Here is a 20,741-nt window from a genome sequence, read left to right as displayed (position 1 = left end):
ATAATGAAAGTGTCAGAACAGAGCAATTAGCGGCTTAATGTGGGGCAAAAGTACTCTAATGCAGCATATTGTGCTGACTAGTCAAAATGAATTTTGAAAACAACTTAGACACTTTGAGATATAAGAGTTTTGTGCGTGGTTAATGTGGAATTTCATTTATTCAGCCATCCTGTTAATTTAGGTTTGTTTTAAAAAGCACATAAATATGCTTCCATTATCCATTTCTTCATTCTTTGTTATAGCTTAACCCAAACCCTTACACTAATCTTTCTAATCCCACCTGCATTAAATTCAACCTGAATCCCCAAATGTATGAAAAAGACAATTCATCATGATCAGCAGCATAGAGCTGAATTGCACAATTCATATGTAAAGGATTTGTTTAGGATCCTTTGACTGTCTTGATCCCAATTATCTCAATTGTTGCCTGCATGGAGAGGAACACATACGTTCTCTTTACTTGAACATGTACAGAGTTTATCCCATCTTTATTTTCCCAAGAGGTCAATGTGGGGGGTCACCCACACAGTATGTGACAGTCTCCATCCACCTTGAACAATGTGTACAGTAAACGTTTTCTCATTGAGCTTCTTTATTAAACCCGAAAGAATTATTGATATTTGCGCATGTAACACGTGTAACTATCAACATACATGCAGCCCTTTGTGCTGCGCTCCCACACAATATTCCTCTTTGTCTGAGTTTACCTGAAACTGACCTGAGAACAGTGCACGAGAGGAAAAGCAATCCATTTAGCTAGAAATGTCATCGTTACTTGTCTTGCATCAACCTTGCGCACATATGGCATATCAAGCATCTATACTCATTAGTTGCGACTAAGATTTATATTTGCAAATATATTTAATCTGTCTCTCTCAAAGTGGTGGGAAATATAACTTATAGATTAGGTAGGTCTGTAATTACGTTTCTGGAGAGGTGTACTAATACAGGCACCTGCAATGTTTCAGATTCAGATTCAGATTCACTTCCTTTATTGTCCCACACGGGGAAATTTACAGCGCAACAACAGCAAGAGCACACAGAGACAATTAAGATAAAAATAGAATAGAATAGAATAGAATAGAATTTGGAATATATAAAGAGGATGTATATTTACAGTAATCCAGATAAATGGATACTCGGCCAATGTATGCCTGTACATAGTACAAAGGGTGAATACAATATACATATCAGAATATATAATATTCAGACTGTGCTATGGGGCATTATGTTTATTGTGCAGCCTGACAGCAGCCGGCAGGAAAGATCTGTGATACCTCTCCTTTACACAGCGAGGGTGGAGCAGCCGCTCACTGAAGGAGCTGCCCAGTGCTGTCAGGGTGTCCTGTGGGGGGGGGGGGGGGGGGGGGGGGACGGGGGGGGGACGTGTTGTTCAACATAGATGACAGCTTAGCCATCATCCTCCCATTTCCCACTACCTCCACTGAGTCCAGGGGACATCCCAGGACAGAGCTGGCCCTCCTTACCAGTCTGTCCATCCTCTTCCTGTCCCTGTCCGTGATGCTACTGGACCAGCAGACAATCCCATAGAAAATGGCTGATCCCACCACAGAGTCATAGAAAGTCCTCAGGAGTGGTCCCTGCACTCCAAAAGACCTCAGCCTCCTGAGCAGGAACAGTCTGTTATTCGTTTGTAATTCCGTTTGTAAGTAGATTTAAACAGATTCATAATTGTGGCCATCAAAATCCAGATGTACGTTCTCTGTGATTAACTGACCAAAATGAATATGTAACATCAATACAGTGAAGGGTAACTATCCACACTTTAATGCAATAGAAAAATAAGCACACTTCAAGAATGTTGGGCCATTTACACCAACTGCTGCTCTTGAGGTACCAACTACACAGTGTTTAAAATAACATTAAATGTCCGTGAGGCTGTAAAGACAAAATACATGTTTGTGCGCTTTAGTCAGCTCCACTGGGTCCCGTGCAGCCAGACAGTGTGTAGCTTCCACTTTTATGGTTTATATAAAACATTTTTAAAGACAGGCACGTTGTGAAAATGTGGCATTCCCCAGTTGACCGCAGAAAGCACAGAAAGCCTACATCTGTGATGTTGTATATTTCATCACATAATGTAGTATGCCCGTAACCCGGCAGACACCAGGTTGCCCTGGAAAAAGTCAACAGATGGCGTCAGTTTCTGTGCTGTGAGTGTTAGCCAAGTGCAGGAAGTAGCAATGGGTGAGTGGGCACAGCTGGAATGCCAGGGGGTCTCCAAAGAATAATTTCGAAAAGACAATCTGGCTAGCTTATGTGATGATAACCACTGTTCCAATTCTATCCAACCCCATATTTCACTAAAAATGTAAAAGGGTGTAATTCCAAAGACTAGCTATCAAAACCAGTCTCCTGTGGCTGGACAACTTGTGTTGCAATGAGCCTTTCGAATAAAATATAAAACCGTTTTTAATCATTCCTGGCCGGTACATCAAAAGAACACTTGATGAAAGTGTTCAAAAACAAAACACCCTTTTTTTTAAACTTACTGTCAAATTTCTGTTGACAGACTGAATACAAATACAGCATTTCACTCAATCATTTTTGCGTTTCAGGCAAATGGTCGCTGACCCTAAATGGAGCCACCTGCCAATAAGGTTTGATCATGAAAGATTCAGGGAAGAATCAATCCTGTCAGGCTGATTGTGAACACACCTCCACCGCCTGCAGCACATTTGTCATGTCTGGTTTAGCTGCCTCCTGCGGTACACAGATCAATTTTGATTACAGTTGTCACACTGGATATAACAATTGTAACCGGAGGTTTAAGAAAGACGCCATCCAGAGTAAATATAAAGTTCGGCAAAAACTGATGAACTATTTTTGTTTAATACCGGTACATGAGATTACTGCAGTGTTCGACTCTGTGGCTCTTTGGATTCTGCAGTGTTATTCAGAGGTTAAGTTAGTATTAGGTTAGTATTAAGTTAGTATTAATATTAAGATTTCTAAGATAAAATGCATTTAAAGATTTCTAGATGGTAGAAATCTTGAAAATGCTTGAAAATCTTCATAGAAAGAAAGAAAGAAAGCAAGCCTCTGCATTGATTGAGAGGGTGATTTTCTGAATATTTATTCAAATAAAGTCTCAAAAAACAAATCCTACAAAAACCCTGGTCCTGCTCAAGGTTTCTTCCTGTTAAAGGGGAGTTTTCCCTTGCCACTGTTGCTTGTTGGGGGTCAGGACCTGGGATTCTGGAAAGCACCTAGAAACAATTTTGATTGTAACAGACGCTATATAGATAGACAGACAGACAGACAGACAGACAGACAGACAGACAGACAGACAGACAGACAGACAGACAGACAGACAGACAGACAGACAGGTGAGTGGGTGGCGGACGGACGGACAGATAGATAGATAGATAGAGCACCTACAAACAATTTTGATTGTAACAGACGGTATATAAATTAAGTTTGATTGATTGATTGATTGATTGATTGATTGATTGATTGATTGATTGATTGATTGATTGATTGATTGATTGATTGATTTATGAAACTGTTAGAAGCATCAGATGAGGTCATTTTTCAGTAGTTTGTTGTCAATATTGTCAGTGTTTTTAAGGATTTTGCAAAGTCGGGAGAATTGAGTGTAGCTTTGGTACAAATCTGGACACAGAAGTAAGTCCAGGAATTTTGACAGAAATAAGAGAATCGTTTGGCCTTGACAAAGTCACCTAAATGCCATTCTCTTCATTCAATAGAAAAAATGTGAAAATAAGATTGACGGCAGAGTTTAGATGACTTAACTTTATGACTGCTATTTGAACCGCTGCTGCTACATGGATGATCTACTCTCATTAAACATGTTAAAAATCCAGATTAAATCCAGGTCTGTTGGGATTCTGACCTTGTCCATCACTCGAGCCACTCTTCCTAAACCCTACAGGTAGAGAGGATGTTGTCATTGAGTGGAACTAGAACTATCAGCAATTTTTACACTACACATATAAATACTTCCAAAACCACCCCAAGGTGATTTGACGCTACAGTCACACAGAATGAGAGAAGCAACACCTTTGATTTATCCAACAGCTAAAGAAGTGTTAACACAGGTGTGGTAGATTCCTTGTGTACAGAAAGGGTAAACCTGTTCCTGGGATAGATTGTGCACAACAGAATGGATGAGCAAGACAGAGTTGCTTAACATACCATTATTTAAGAAACTGGACTGCATCAAATGGTGACTGGTTGTTTTATTTATTTCCTTTGCCAGGTCATTTCATGTAATTTCATGCCTTTAATTACTCCACCTTCATGCCTGGTTGAAGCTGTTTTTAATAAAGTCTGAGCTTTGAGTGGGATATGTCCTTCAAGCACAGAAAAATGACGAACTTTATCAATATGGTACATAAAGTTAGAGATTGTCAGGTCAAAAGGTCAAAAAGGACCCGATGAAAGTGACACTTTTTGTCACTATGACAGTAATACATGAGTACAATGAGAGACCCAAGAACAACAAATTAACCTCTCTGCCCCTGTTTTATACCTCCAATTTGATATGTAAGAATCGCGCCCGAGGAAAAACAGCCAATCAGTGGCAGAAGGCGTGACTGACGAGGTGTCAATCATTTCTCATGGCTGGACGGAGGTGAGGGGTGGGGTGAGTGTAGGTGTGTGACCTTTAATTTCCAACAACAATATCTCTTTATATTTATATTATATATATATATATTTATATATATATATATTTATATCTATATATATAGCTGCAATGTGTCTCTATAGTGACACATCTGCAGCAGTTTTTTTTTCATGAATATCAATCTTTATTTGGATTTTTTTTCTTTTCTCTACATAACCTACCGAAAAGCATAAACACGATCATGGCATTTTACATCTCTGTCAGGTAAAAGCTGACCTCTGTTTTTGTACCTTGTACCTTCTCCCCCATATCAAAAAATATGTCCGTGTTAGAAGAGTCATACCCGCAGACTTCAGGCCACTAATGAATGATCCGAAGCAAAGCTGTGTTTCATGCTGAAATCTAATATTCATGAAATGGACTTTCAGCTCTGCTTGCCCACCCACTGGTATGTGTTTGCCTCTGTCGTTAGCCCATATTTGCACAGACGCTAGGCTAGCAGGGGTTAATGGTATCTGAAAAGTCCATTTTTGGGCCACTCGGTTAATTACACAGGGTTGATTGATGACCTTACCATGTGTTACCTGTGTAAAGCAATGCAGTGTTTGGGCATATCTAGGCTTTTCAAAGATTGGGGTCACAGTAAAGAGCAGGTAATCAAGGTTTTGTTTATACAAGAACTCAGCAGTCCATAACAAGATTCCATTTAAAGGTAGAAAATTGCTGTATATGTATGTAGACCCTGCACTGTGCAAAGATATTAGCACATTCATAGCATGTGGTATACAGGAGCAGATTACAAGATATGTTTATCCTATGACAACCGTTCCAGAATCTTATTTGTGTATCTGCTCGATGTGCAGATCAGATGCAGGGCCCCTCTTGGATGTAGAAATGAAGTCGAAACTTGGACTTTCATGTATCTGAAAGTCTGTTTGAGGTGCAGATCAGAGGTCAAGATGAAAGTATGAAGGATGTAGAAATGGAGTCTAATATGTGACTGTCTGGGTAGTGTTTGGTTTTTTTTTCTGGAGGTCTTCTAGTATACAGTATATTTCTTGCCTCACATTTCGAAAATTGAATTAGAACTTTAAACCATCTCGTCTGTAGTTTCATCTTATAATGTGAAAAAGTCCCTTAAAACATCACGCAATTAAAATGCCGCTTGTATTTTGTGTTTTGGTTGTGTAGGACCAACATATTTCTGTAAGACTATTACTTATCCTGTGTTCCCTTCTCTTCTGAACACATGTATGTACAACTGGTGGGTTTTAGGTTTTAATCTTGTATTCTTATCATGAGGAAAAGAAAAATCTATCAGGACGCTCCAGCAGAACCCGTAGAACCCCCTAACATCTGGAATCAGCCCTGAAATTCTTTTATCTTTTCTGAAATGTCCACTATGATTAGTCAAGCTGTGTCTATGACACGTCTTGTAGATGTCATCCCGACATCTTGCCCTTGATTAACAATTCTGTTGCCAGATTTATATTTCTTTAGCATCAGGTTATGTAATTCTGATCTACAAGGTTACAGGAATCAGACCTTTGCTTAAAAATCTTCACTTGATCCAGATACATTAGTTATATATAGGCCTATTTCAAACTTTACAGCAATAGGGGATATGAACATTCGACTTTTTGAAAAGGTGGCAGTGCCTCCATTGGCACGACACCATCTTCAGAGGAAAGATCTGTTTCAAATGGTTCTGTCGGGTTTCTAGTGCAGTAGAGTTTGTAGTGAAGTATCTTGTTGCTTGAGAGGGTGGAATGGTTTCTATACTGGTACTGCTGCTGCTGCCTTTGACAGATGGTGATAGATTCCTTTACAGGGACTAAACCATGTTATTGGCATTAAAAGCAGGTTCGGGTCAAATTTTTCAGATTAATTCCAGTTAGTTTATGATGTTTCCTCTTCATATAGAAGGGATAGTCATGGACCAGTACTTTTCACTTTATACATAAGCCACCTAATAAATCGAGTATTATTCTGTGGAATAGAATCAACTTTGCTGATGAAACTCAGTTGTACCTGTTGATAAAAGCAGAGGAAACAGGAGCTTAAGGTCATTCGAGCATAAGGTCTTGGCTGACCTCAAATTTCCTGCTTTGCAATTTGGAAAAAACTGAGGTCATTTTATTCTGTCCTGAACCCCTCAGGATTAGTTTAACTAATGACCTAATTACTAAGGATGGTAGTTTTTTTAGCCTCTTGTTTGTCTGTGAAGAAACCTGGAGTAAGAATTTACCATCTGTATTTTCACTTTACATCTAAAACTCCCGAAGTGCCTTTTCTTTTAAATAACATTGCAAAGATTAGGAGCACACTGCCTTAGAGTGATGGCCAAAAGCTAGTCCGTGCATTAGCTCCTTCTAGGCTGGACTATTGTAATGTAATGTTATCAGGATGTCAGAATTATTCTCTGGAAGCCTCCAGCTGATTCAAACATGGTGGTTGGACTGCAGGAAAGAAATATCACAATTCTCTTCATTGGCTGCCCACAAACTCCAGAATAGGTTTCAAACTCCCTCTCCTGACCTACAAAGTCCTTAGAGGTCAAACTTCATCGTATCTGGAGGAGCTGATAGCATCATATCATCCAAATAGGCTGCTCCACTCTCAGAGTCCTGTTTACTTGAGGTTTCCAAAACTTTTAGCTATCAGAACTCTCTGCTGTGGAACTCAACTAACTGGTCTCTCTCACATTATTGATTTAGGGTTGCATGTCTTCTCCTCTCCTCTCCTCTCCTCTCCTCTCCTCTCCTCTCTCCTCTCCTCTCCTCTCCTCTCCTCTCCTCTCCTCTCCTCTCTATTTACACATTTAATGTATGCATTTGCTTGTCTCCCTTCTCTGCACACCTCTCTCCCCCCCCTCCTTCCTCTTGTGGCTCCCATTTGGGTCTGGTCCTGTTCAAGGTTTCATCCTGTTAAGAAGGAGTTTTTTTTCCTCCTTGATAGTGTTGCTTGATCAGGGTCAGGCTCTGGTATTCTTTAAAAAAAAAAGAAAAGAAGAATCCTGTAATTACCATTAATCAGATCTTATCATTCTATCTGAATCTGGTCATTAGGTGGCAGTAAACACTTTCCATTTTCTTTGTCCAATGCAAAATATGTTGTAATACAAGTGTCAAAATCAAATCAGTCCCAACTGCACACAGCACAGGTATAAGGTGATCCATTTCAAGATTAAAGGGATAAGTTAATTTTCAGATGGCAGGTCGAAAATAAATTAACAATGGGCAAAAGCAAAGATAAAACCAAACAAATAGACAGAAGATAGATGCATTAATCTGCTGAGACATGTTAGAATAGGATCATAAATCACATTTTAAAAATCTATCCATTCCAAAGTTTCTTAGTCTTATCAGAAAGAGATCAAGATCTGTGTACAATTAATCTCTGTGTCATGTTAATTTAAGCACTGTCAGCCTGCTGATGGTGTCTTAGAGCACCAGGAGCCACCTGTAACATGTGGTAACTGTGGACATACAGTGACGTGGGTTCCTTTTTCAGGTGGAAGGTGTCTGTCATCACCTGTCCGAGTTGAAAGCATTATATTTTATGAGACTATATTTTTCTTTCTGGTGACTTTCCAGGTATTATCTCAGTGTCTACTGTCCCCTACTGCTTTCAAATGTGTAAAAACACGAACATGATCACTAATTTTAATGGCAATATGTAGCAGAGGGAACGCTGTCAACTATTATACTTATTTTTAAAGTGCTATTTTATATGTCACCTTAGTTTACATGCTGGACGGCTCATTACCATGGCTGAGAAATGGAAACGGAAAAGAAGAATGGGAAGGACGGTCATGCTTAAAGTTCAAGAATTAATTGAATTAGCCATTGTAGCCAAACAAATGCCCGCCAGTCTTCCTTTGTGGTTTTTTTTTTCAGTCATAGTAAATTTAAACTCAAAGCAAAGCATTGCCAGGCCTGTTTATAGCCGAGGGAAATAATGAATATTTGGAGTGTTAGGAGGAGAATTGCCTTTTCTAACAAAACAGGACTGATGTGATGCCAAATGGCCTCTGTGCTTTCATAAACTGCTGTAGAAAAGTTGAAACCTCTCTGAATCAAAGTGTGCCACCATAATACGACCATTATCGCTGTTATCTGTAGTGATTTTAACCATGTCTTTTTTAATTCGTATCGTGAAGGCATTATCCCACATTTGATCCTCACCACCTTCATTATGATAACCACCTACACTGCTATCATCAGGACTGATAATCAGCCCGATCTTTCTTCCCCATCTTCGTACTCTTATCTCTTCGACTTTATCGCTGTGGCTAATTCCCAGCATCTCACGCAGATCTCCGTGGCACAAGTGTGTTTTGCTGTAACAGTGAGCTAATATTTCGCTTTCTCTCCCTTTTTTTTAACCACAATTACATACTCCACTGAAGCAGAGGAGATTATCCTTTCTTTCACTGTCTTTGATTTAATTTCATTGCACTCGATCTTCAACTCACCACCCCTCAATTCGATCTCTGTGCATGCCTTCACTGTGCAACACCTTTTTTTTCTGCAATGAAAGGAGCTTCATAGTTTCTTTTCAGTTGCCTTCATCCAACTGCTCTGAATCTCACTTTCGATCCTTTTGTTTCTTCCTTCTTCTTGACCGCTATATCGCGGCATCAGGGTCCCAGCTGCATATGGGTGATGCTCATCACAGGGGTTCGGTACCTTGCGGGGACTGGGTAGTGCTCTGAAGGTGTCCAGGCACCTCCTCCTGCTACCAGAACACCTTCCAATCTTTGTCCGAACCGGGGCTTGAACCAAGAATCTCAACTTCTCTATGCAGTCCCGTACAGACTGCGCTGTGCGTGGCATTTTAAAAAAACTGCAAGAACTTTCAGTGCCATAAGGGTCTGCGGTTTTTGCATTGACGCTGTCCACGTGCATATGTGGCAAAACAAGAACGAGTCACATCTGTACTGCCTGAGGCTTTGAACAGGACCGAGTTAAGAGAATCACAGCGTAAGCCCTCCTCCCCCTGTGAAGCATGAGTCACCGCAGGAGCAAGACAGAGGTTTTACCAACGCCCCCTGAGGGGAACTCCACCCACAGGGACAAACGCCTTGTTATCTGCTTCACCGTTATCTCTGTTACTGTCGTCCACGCCACTGAAGCTGTCACTGCAAGCGAAAATGAAATAATCTCAAAAATACACACATGCTCCTTCAGCAAGGGAGCACCTGCTAAATGAACAAATTGGTTCTCAGTGCTGACAGGCAGCCACATGCTGAACAAAAAGCAAGACATTTCAAGAAATGCACTCTTAACAGACTCGCTTCAGCTGAACACAAAATGTACTGGGAAGAGCGCACACTTGCCACTCTGTGTATGGAGGCACACGGAGCATCGGCAGGCGAAACAAGCGTGTAAATCAGAGTTTTTTCTCCTCTCTTGCCTTTTTCATTCTGCTTCATTGCCATCTTCTGCCTGATCTCACAGCTTCAACTGGAAAAGAAAAGTAGAATTAAAAGTGCCTTTGATATCTTTTGCTTGCTAGGGATGAATACATAGCTCATCCACTGTCAGCAGGGGGACTTCTGTCATGTTGCACCCACCCCTCTCATCCCAGACCCCCTCCAGCTGCCATCCCACCACACTCCTCTGATTGGAATCTGTGGAATCTGGAAAGCCATTTGCTGCCATACTCTTAGAGCCAGCTCCAGCCTTGTCAGGTAGTCGGCACACGTCTCCCCACCCTCTCCTCCCGTCCCTCTTCCCCTCTTACTGCTCTCTCTTTTTGTCCTTACCCTTCTGCCGTCTGCTGCAGGCTCTGTGGAGAATTTGCCCAAATTACCTGTCATACTGGCAGCTATGTGTAAATAAGCCCAAAAAGTGTCGCTTTTCTCAGTGCCCCCTTCCCCTGTTTTTCTTTTTCCTTTCCTACCCCACCTTGATGCTATCACATCTCACTTCACACCAAACGTTCTGATCTTTTTAAATCCATCACAGCTTTCCCCGTTTTTCCCCGATTGCCCCAACCTCTAACACCCCTCCCGCTGTTTAAAGGTAGCTAATTTTCTCTTTCTCTGAACAATCTTCCGATTCTTCCTAGAGGGAGAAATGAATTGATCGATGAAGGAGATTTAACATGCAGAGAAACAAGACATTGACAACTTGTCATTTTGCCCTTTGGGCTTTGTGAATCAGAAATTGTAACCTTTGTTGCGCTGCACCTCTTACTCCAAGCAGCCTCGGGTGGTAGATGCTGGGGTTATGTTGTTTTTCATGCTCTTATCAATGGACAGGCATGTTTCTTTTAAGATAAAGCATCATAATATTCATTGCACGCCACTGAGCAATTTATTCAAATCTCACAAAGTGTAGACCTCCATTTTAAAACAGTTTTAATGTCAACGGATATATAAATATTGTATTTTGACATTTCAAGATTGCACTTTAAATCTCTGCATTATCTTAAAAGTCTTTGATGTCTAGAATTTTGGAAATCCCTTTTAACATTAATCATAATTGTGTGTTCTCTGTGTATTTCAGCCAGACGTGTCACATTAGAATCCTAACATTTTGCTCCGTCTTTTTTAAATCCTCTTCCACAAGTTATCAGGATTAGTGTTGATGGCTGTTTGCTGGTTAGTCACGTGCTTGCCATGACTGTTCCTTTTCACAATTTTGCTCTACACAAAACATACAGTTTGTACATAAGCATGGTCACGAATACGATCTTCATCACAGCGGGGTACTAATGAGCATTGTTTAGGTGAGCCTCTAGCTTATTAGACAGGGTGGGTGGAGGGGGAGGCATGTAAGTAAGGTTAGGGGAAAGCTCTCAGTTCAATTTGTGCTTTAGAAGGTGTAATCATCTCTCACCCAGGGGTTACAGGTGCAAAGACTGTGATTTGTTGGGAGGCAAGCAGTGGTAGAAACCTGGAGGAGGATGTTGTAGCGATAAGGAGGACAGGGAGCCAGAGCCAGGCCCTCACCAGCAGCTTTGGAAGATTTATTTAGCTCCAACTCTTTTTAAAAAAATTAGAAACCAATTGAAATGTGTCATTCCAATTTTTGATTAATAAATGGTCCCAATAATTGTCAATTGAAGGACAGTGTTTCAGAAGCTAATAACTTCATTTATCATAAATAGTCTTTGGGATGCTTCTTTTAAAGGATGATTAAAACTAAAAATGGAATTGATCTATTTCTTATTATAATAATGCAACTCAGTCGGATAAGTATATGCTTTTTGCACCAAGGGGGACTATGAGGGGCCCTATGAACAAAGGCCCCAGATTTTCAGAGGGCGTAACACCAGTTAACTAAAGAGAGTACAATCGTGAGCAGTCACGCATTAATTCCCAGTGATCAGACAATGTGGGAACGAGGATAAGATATACTCAGTGGGTTAAAGCTACAGCAGGGGGAGGGGAAGTCGCAAATAAAATACCTTATCATCCCTTATACCAAAGGAGTTCAAAGTAAAATTCTGTTGCCATCATTTGGTTGCCCAGAAGTGCATAGGAACATGACCATTATTTCCAAAACTGAACTGTTTTGAAACACAAACATAAAAAAACACATAATTTTATTTTCATTATCCCATAGGGCTCATGTAACCTCTTGTTCCCTCTGCCTGCCTGGCCCTGAGGCCTGTGATGCAAGCATGCTAAAATAGTGATGAGAAAAAGAGGACTTGCCTGTATATGAATGCGTTACTATATAGACATATAACAGTAATACAGTAACAGGAGTCCAGTTTGAATATGATTTTTTTGTTCAGCATTATTGTTATCTTTTTTGAATTGATGTAGATTGTACATGGAGATTGTGTCTACACACTTTCTCCAGACAAAGGTGACGTTTATTCGACACCACTCTTAATTGTCTGTAATGTTCTTGAAAGTTGAGTTGGGCTTCTGTATGGTACAGGTGCTGAAGGGGGATTGTACAAGGCACAATCAATGCTGCTGTTCTGCAGAGCACATTTTGTGTTGTTGCCTTGTATTTTGTCTTTATTAATACAACAATTTTAGCGCAGATGGCAGGCGCAAGGATTTCAGTTGGTTATACAATGCCTACAGCATGCCAAGATCTTTCTGCAGAACCAAATGTTGATTATTTAAAAGGTGTTCATGAAAATGTAGGTGCAAGGGAGTGAACTAAATGCCTTTGTCAGTGCACTTTGCACAATTGTGACGTACAGATGAGGAAAAACATACTTTAACTTAATGGGCTCCGGACAAAATTCCTCACTATGCAATGTTGGCTTTTTATAGCTCCATTCCCTGTGACTTTAACCACCCGTCGCAGTAAACGGGCTTTCAAATTTATGCTTTCTACAACAGTGGCACTATCAAAGCAGAACTGGCGGATGGTGCAAGAGATAATAAAAGCAATGTGCGACTGGATCAATACCACAGTGCTCACTTGTGTTCAGGTAACGATATATAGGTGTAATTGAAACAGAAGTACTTAGTGCAAGGAGGCAACACATAGAAAAAAAAGTTATTTTAATTTTCTAAAAGACACTATTATGTTTATACTGATTGGATGTCTTTTTTGTGCACTTCTTTGTTTGATTTTCACTTGTGCATGCAGGAAACATGGACCCAAATGGAAGTGGATCACACAGTTTTGGCTCTCGGCTGAATAAATTCATAAACCCATTTCCCATGAAGACGGGGATGAGGAAAAATATATCTCCAAAGCCATCCAAGACTTTATTTGCACTTTTCTTTCCTCCCATCCCAGTTTAAATTTGCAATAAAATCTTATATCCACAAGTAACATTAAATGTTTGAAACAATGAAGACACATGGGAGCATGCCATCATCATTTCATTCCCTCCCAAGTTTAATTTAATTTTTTTTTATTGACACAAGCAATAACCATAGAGAATGCGGTGTTCAGAGGTATTTATCCACACATTATATTCTTGAAGAAACTGAGCTCTGCAGAGGAAAACGTTACTGGTTCTTCATGATGCATTTTAATGGATCACTCTAGCATTCAAGAACATTCTCAGTGCAGTGAGAACGGTGAGTAGACATGCTCAGAGTGACATTTATTTGGCAGCTTGCATTGCTGGAGTGCTTGTTTCTGACCAGTGTTTTCCATGGACACAAAAATATTCAAAATAATATAAGTTTCCAAGCAAACGCACTTTCATTGTATAGATTTCTGAGGTATTGGTAAATCAACATTAATAAAGCAGTTAAAACATCCTTTGCTTCCATATTTATCTATTATACAAAGCACATGGCGATATTTGATGTGACTCCCAGGGCTCAGCAGGAAACCAAAGCCTGCTCGGTGCAGCCTTTGCTGATAAAAGGGTCTTGGATGTGCATTGAAAAATGGCTAAAGATTCATCTTCTCATATGTGTTTAGTTCAGCATAAAATCTGTGTGGGAGGAAGAGAAAGAGGAAGAAAAGTCTATTTGTTGTACTGGAGAGGAGAAGTCACTGCAGTGTCAAGGGAAAACACTTTGCTGATGATGGAAACACTAAAGAGTATTGTTAGCCTCTGTGAAGCATCATGCAAATGAGAGTTAGCCAAGAGAAAAAGGGAATGGCAGAGGGGGATAATGAGATGGTCTGGGTGGAGAAGACAGCCTTATATTGTACAGTGAGGATGAGAAAGGGTCGTCGAGGAGAAGAAAAGGGTCAAATACAGAAACAGAAGCCAGTTTGACTCATGTATTATTGCAGCCTACATTGATATACAGTATAAGGGGTACAAAAAATAATTTCTGCCTTGAAACCAGATATTGACCAATGGGAGGGAGACGCCCGATCCATCCAGTAGAACCAGACATTCATTTTACACATTGAACAAAACCCAAGAGTCCTACAGTGTGTATGGAGTGTAGTTCATCCTTGCTTCAAACCTTCACAGACTTGGAGAAACATGTTGCCCCCTGTGGCTCTGTATCACATAATCCATCAACAAAAGTTTGTTGCACCATCTTCCTGCTACAGGCCAGAACTGGTTACAAATGCAATTAGGATGGGAGCATTGATTTAAGGATGCGAACACAGAAAGTTGGACGGTTGACTCTCTTTTTCCCTTCAGGTGAAACCACCGTCGCTGACCTTGAGTAAAGTACATCGTTACCTCATGTGACAAGTGCAGCCGCTGCATTGAACAATCGGTCTTATCAATATGGGCGTCATCTCATCAGGCTGACGTGCAGATAATAACATGGGTAGAGCAGCAGAAATCCAAAAGAAGAGACGTGTGTGTCGGCCATCTGCAGACAAGATCACGTCCTTGGCCTTAGTGCAAGTTTGGGATGCTTCTGTGTGTGTCTGCGACATGCCTCCACAATGTGCTCTGATTGTGCTGTCTCACAAGTGATCTGTGGCTACGGCTGCCCCTCAGGCGTCTGATATCTGATCGCCTGGATTGATCAGCCCAAGGAGAGAGTGACTTTCAGCTAGTATCATGCCACAAGCTAGCCCAATAAAGGTCATGTTAGGGGAAATCATTGGATCCCTCCGTTGCAGAAAATTAATCAAGCCCACCACCAACCACACAAGTGGCAATGAAAAACTATCAGATGTGTTGATTTTGCAGTAGGCAGTGGAGGTTTCCATAGCTGTGATGGTGGGAGTGGATGTGGGCTTCCCTTTCTCTGCAGTGTGTCCCTTGAGATGCCAGTTCTGTCTTCAGATGAGACACAGAGGTTTTTAGTGGGGCTCCAGGCAGTACAGGTGCTGCCCCTGCCTCCACTGATCTCCCTGTGCTTTAACCATAGGGAATGTCAACCATGACAGCAGACTACACCCTCTGTAAGACTGAATACAAACACTGCTGGCCATCAACAACACACAGACCTGCTGTCAATACGTCTTAACATCTCATGAATACAACATGAATTGCTGACTTTACGAAAGGAACCTAACGATTTAATGTAAAGCAGGTTCCGATTTTACCTTAGGAAATGGTCTGCAATTCTTCTCTAGAGCTTTCATGATGGGATACCTATACATATAATTTTGTATTCATTCCCTTGCCCTGAAAGGAAACATTTACTTTCACTGGAACTTTTTTTTACACTTCACGCTTCTGAATTGAATCGAATGCTTCACTTTCAGTGCGAAACATTTTCAAGTTAAATTTTGATTTAATTGACAGACTATTAATAATAGCGAGCACAGAAAAACCTGCAATTTTATAAGCGACAAGCTGCTTTTTTCTGCATGCTCTATTGTTCATACTGGTTTTCAAATAGCAGGGAAATGATTTTCTTTTCATTATAACTTTCAAGGGGCATCCGTCTCTCCTTCAGTAGCGTCAAAGTGGGAAAAGTTCTGCACCCACATGTAGACATATGCAGACATAACTTGACAACAGAGACTCACTCACAGATGGATTCTCTGTGAATTGGAGTTTAATTCTATTAAAAAAATGAATAGTTGGAATTATCATGAGCTCCAGTCAAAGTGGATCCTCCAGGATCTAGATCCAGCTGTCCTTCTAGCGAAGAACTCCCACAAGACATAATTGACATTGTGTGACCACCTCATTATCCCCCTCTGCCCCTGCCTTCTTCTGTCTAGTTCTCTGCAGTCCTCTCACTGACATGAATCTGCTTTTAACTTGTGAAAGACCAGACCAAAAGAACTCAATTCTTTTGTAAAAGCTGGAAAGGGATCTCTAATGAACAAGGCGAGATTATTCCCTTTTGTTTGTGTGGCTCCAGTGTGTAGATGTGGTGTGAGATATTTCTGTCAGCATTGCCGTGATGCGGCTCATCTCTGCAGCTGACGTTGCACTTCAGGTTGTGCCTTCGGTTTGGCCAACAGCCATGGTCATCAGTGGCACTTACGGCTGTCTTTGATCATCAGTTGGGAGGGCACCCCCCCACACTTCACAGCTTCTGGTTTCCCACTGAACACCTACCTGTCTTTCCCTGCAGTCTGTGCCCTTCCAAACTCCTCTAGTTAATGCAGCACTCCAGATGTCCCGACAGAGCCCTAACCAGATTCAGCGCTGAATAACTCTTTAACTTGTAACTGATACTGTACATAAAGGGAAAATGTAGGTCTCCTTTGAAAGATTCAGTGTTGTGCTATGATTCTGTGTTGGGTGCGGAAGAATGAGCATACAGCTTAACAATTGTCCATCCATTTGCGCCTCTCACCCACATATGGGTGGGATTAGGCCATTAAATGTGTGCGGGATTCACAGAACGCCTTCTGAATTGGGAAAAAATATCAGTTCATCTATATTTGGCCCTGATTGATGAGGATTACAACATAATCGAGGTTGCACACTTGAAGTTTCCTTTCTTTAATGAGTCTGGTTAAGATTTAATAGTGGAAAAAAAAGCAGTTTTCACTCCACTGAATCGCTTTGTGGATGTAAAAAAATCTGGAAAAAGCCATTCAAAACACACGATAACATAGGTATCATGAATTTTGAATAGCTTTGTAACTGATTCACAATTCTGGGCAGTATTGAGCAGTGAGGAGAAAGACCTGATGCTGCCTGAGTAAAAGAAACATAGACGAGGAGATTGTGAACATTCTAACTTTCAACAATAACACCAACGACAATAATGCAGTTCAATACAGTTCAAATTTAAGACCTTTTTTTAATGCTTTATTTATTTTTTTCTTGTTAATATTAGTATTAGAATTAGTATTATTAGATTTTTTTTAAATGCTTTTTCAATGATTGATCCTTTTGGTAATGTACTCTGAGAGAATCTCTACATGAGAGAAGTTCTCATTATCAAAGTGGAGCTCGGCACCACTTTGAGTAATTTTACACCTCTGGACCTGAAGATTGTTCCTCTCCTTTCTCCTCTAGCAGTCAACAATCTTGGCTTAAAACAGATGTAAAGATGATCGTTCTGTGTTGCTGAAGTCTGTGGTGTGAAACATCGTGTTGGCCCACTGTTTGGCCCTCTTTAGTCCTCAATTTGAAATATTGGTGATGTGGTGATCTGTACTGTCACCTCTTGGCCCCGTATGTCTCTGAATAAAAATGTCCTTCTTGGAAAAGACAGCAGCTCCTTTGACTCCATTTGGCTGCGAGTATCTGAGCAGTGTCTTCCTGAGGTCGGTCTGTCCTGTCCTGCTACCAGTGATTTTATGCTGTGCGCCAATGAAACATTTTAATTTGCTCATGTAATGGTTCTGATTTTAGCTTTATTAACATATCTTTCTGAATGTTTAGCCTTTTCTGTGGTTTTGCTCAGCTCTGTTGTTGCTCCATCCCAATTTGCTACTGGTACACTGTGAAATTGTGTGAGTCAACAGCTTCACTGGTGGCCTGATTTGCATGAATCTGCCCTTTGAAACAATATCCTCCCTCTGAATGTCTGAATGTGGGTTTCAGCAAGCACCATCTGGTTGCTGTTAGTGTCTGAAACGTGGATCATCGGATGCAAGACTGTATCGAGTACCTGTGGATTTTATTTATGATTAACATCTATTTCTTCTCAGTCTATTTCTTTCTTTTAATTATTATTATTTGTGGAATCTGTTCTTCTTATTCTAAAGCCTGAAGGCCATGACACTGTTGCCTCCACAGCGGCAGCTCTGAACACATCCAATGTGTATTTTGATCACGTGTTTAAATATGGGAGGCTGCCAAGTGGAAGGATAATAAGATGTGGAACGTGTGGGTGAATTTTAAAACAATTCCAATTTTTGCCCTCTGTTTTCATTATCATAATCTTCAAAGATGCTTGTCTTGTTCATTTTGCTCTGACCCTGGCTAGTAAGTCATTGAATTTCCTGAAATAACTGCAAATAAGAGAGCCATCATTAAGATCCCCAGTGCGTGGAGCGATAGGACAGCAGAGAGTTCGGATAGGAAAGGACATCCAGTTGATGGTTTTGCAAATGATCTGAAGTCCACTCATGATATGAATGCAAATCTGTCAAGTTTTCCTTGAGACTGACCCTCGTGATTAGATATTCTGGGACGCGCATGTTGTGAAAGTGAGTGAAGTATTTTTACAGTTTAAAAGGTTGCAAAGCGTTCTGTTGTGTCTGGGCTGAGAGCTCAGGAGGATATGTAACTATTTTTGTACCAATATTTTTGCAAAAATGTTTGATTTCTGGACTATTTGATGGTTATCTGTCCGTTTTAGTGCACCCAAGTAAGTTTAAAAATGGAAAACAATGTAATCTTCTTTATGAGTAATTTGAAAATAAAAAGTATTAATATATTCAAATATTCTGTCATTGATTTATAATATCAGTGAAAGAACTTGGGTTCTGCTTCCAAAAGCCAGTGTGAACCCCTTTCCCCGCCACCGAGTCAAATCTGAATATTTGGATTCACGGCGATGCAACCTCATTTGGCTCTCCTGGGGTTTCGCTTTAACGTACAAATTTACTTTGTTGACCTAATGACACTCAGTATGTGCCAGTTATTTTTTCCCAAATAGGGGATGCAGTATATAAGTAGTTTGGGCTTTTTAGATCATTATAAGGAGGCCATTAGGAAAGGATCATTTCAGACCATCAAATCATCAAGGGCAACTGGCTAATGGACCAGGGTAAAACCTTTCCACTTGGAAACAAATTAATGACAACACTCCATTGTGTTCCTTTGTGTTCAACCTAATTTACTGATAATGTTGTCATAGTCAGTAGACAAGACTTCCAGATATATTAGACAAATAGGGGGTGTATTGATGTATTTGATGAATTTCTTATGATTGACTCATCCTATTTAATGATTTATAACCTTGTTACATTACTGTTATGTACATTGATAAAACAGGATGATAAAAACCTTAGCAATAGCTTTCTAGGGGGAAATATTGTGAACATGCATCTAGTTACAGTTGTCAACAGTTTATCTAGAGTTGTGCTGCTTCATTTATAATGCTTCACTACACTGTATCTGTGTCATTAGTGTGAGATCATTTCTAGCTTTGAAGATAGGAGTATTTTGGCAGGCCTGCGGCATATATGGCACAGATTTACAAGCTTTCAGTGACTCACACACACCTACATAGTTAGCAGGAGCATCCAAATCTGACCTGCTGAGCTGAACATTGTTGTGTGTTACACTTTACTTTCCTTATATATTCATTTTAATGAGTTTACGACCCACCACTGTAACGTATAAAATCCTTTATTTCATTGACGAGAATAAATAATATAAATATGAGCAACAGCAGCATGCTACGGAAAAAGAATATTATTTAAAAGTTTAGATTGAAATGCAAACTCGGGTGTCTGCTTTGATTGGTTGTCAATGAAAGGTCAACAGAGGCAACGTGCACACCAACAGGCAACTGAAGATATTACATTGTTTAAAAATGCTGTGCTGTAGTTTCCCTTTTTAGCATAGCTTGTATTTCTTGTTTACTTGTTTGCTTTTAAAAGGCCTTTGATGCAAGGTATTTTCTTCTACTGCAGACGATGAGTAAATCTGCCAAAAAAGGATCTTCTGGAGCCACAGGCAAGCACTCGTAATCTATGACTGTATCCTTTAGATGAGCTATTCCGGCTGTTTTTGTGCCGATTTTCCCCGTTCCTGACCAAGGGCAGCTAACGGCCAATTACCGCACCAACATTTAACCAATATTAAACGTATTCAATATTTACGACCAAAAATACCAAGTTGTGGCTCTGTCAATTGTGAGGTGGAATGTAGCCAATCCCCATCATTCCCTCTTGTCCAATGTTCTCTTCCATGCTGCGTGTTGTGTTAGCTGGTTCTTGTTTCTGGCCATGTTTCTTACTCCTTTTTGTTAGATCACGTGTGATCACGTGAGATTTCTGGCTTGGAGGATGAGATTGTAGCGCGGCGCTGGGATGGCCTCTTAATGTATATGGCATGGTTCTGTGTGTAGTCACTTAATCTCACCTCTCAGATTCCAACAAAAGCCGTTAGTTCTTTATTGATTTTATGATTTTTGATTCATTTACATTTGAAGTGAATTTTTGTAGGAAGGCTGACAACATGCTGCAGCTGGGATCAGCTCTGGCTGCTACAGCAACCGTGACACCATTAAACTACATTTAGGGGATCGTGGGGTTTAATATTTGTTGATTGATTGATTGATTGATTGATTGATTGATTGATTGATTGATTGATTGATTGATTGATTGATTGATTGACTGACTGACTGACTGACTGACTGATTGACTGACTGACTGACTGGCTGGCTGACATGTCC

At 40.4% G+C, this 20,741-nt stretch overlaps 1 protein-coding gene and 1 long non-coding RNA gene across 2 annotated transcripts in view; both read left to right on the top strand.

Moving 5' to 3' along the window:
- Positions 1–20,741, top strand: part of iglon5 (IgLON family member 5) — a 96,820-nt gene that overhangs the window by 12,311 nt on the left and 63,768 nt on the right. The gene's annotated exons all lie outside the window — the stretch shown is intronic.
- On the top strand, positions 4,734–18,779 carry LOC130532242 (uncharacterized). Its single transcript, XR_008952286.1, has 2 exons — positions 4,734–13,021; positions 13,183–18,779. It is a non-coding gene; the product is annotated as an uncharacterized LOC130532242 (long non-coding RNA).

This window comes from Takifugu flavidus, chromosome 10, assembly GCF_003711565.1.
Source record: "Takifugu flavidus isolate HTHZ2018 chromosome 10, ASM371156v2, whole genome shotgun sequence".
Classification (NCBI taxonomy): domain Eukaryota; kingdom Metazoa; phylum Chordata; class Actinopteri; order Tetraodontiformes; family Tetraodontidae; genus Takifugu; species Takifugu flavidus.
Note: the sequence above shows the minus strand (reverse complement) of the source record. Positions and strands in the feature narration are given on the sequence as shown.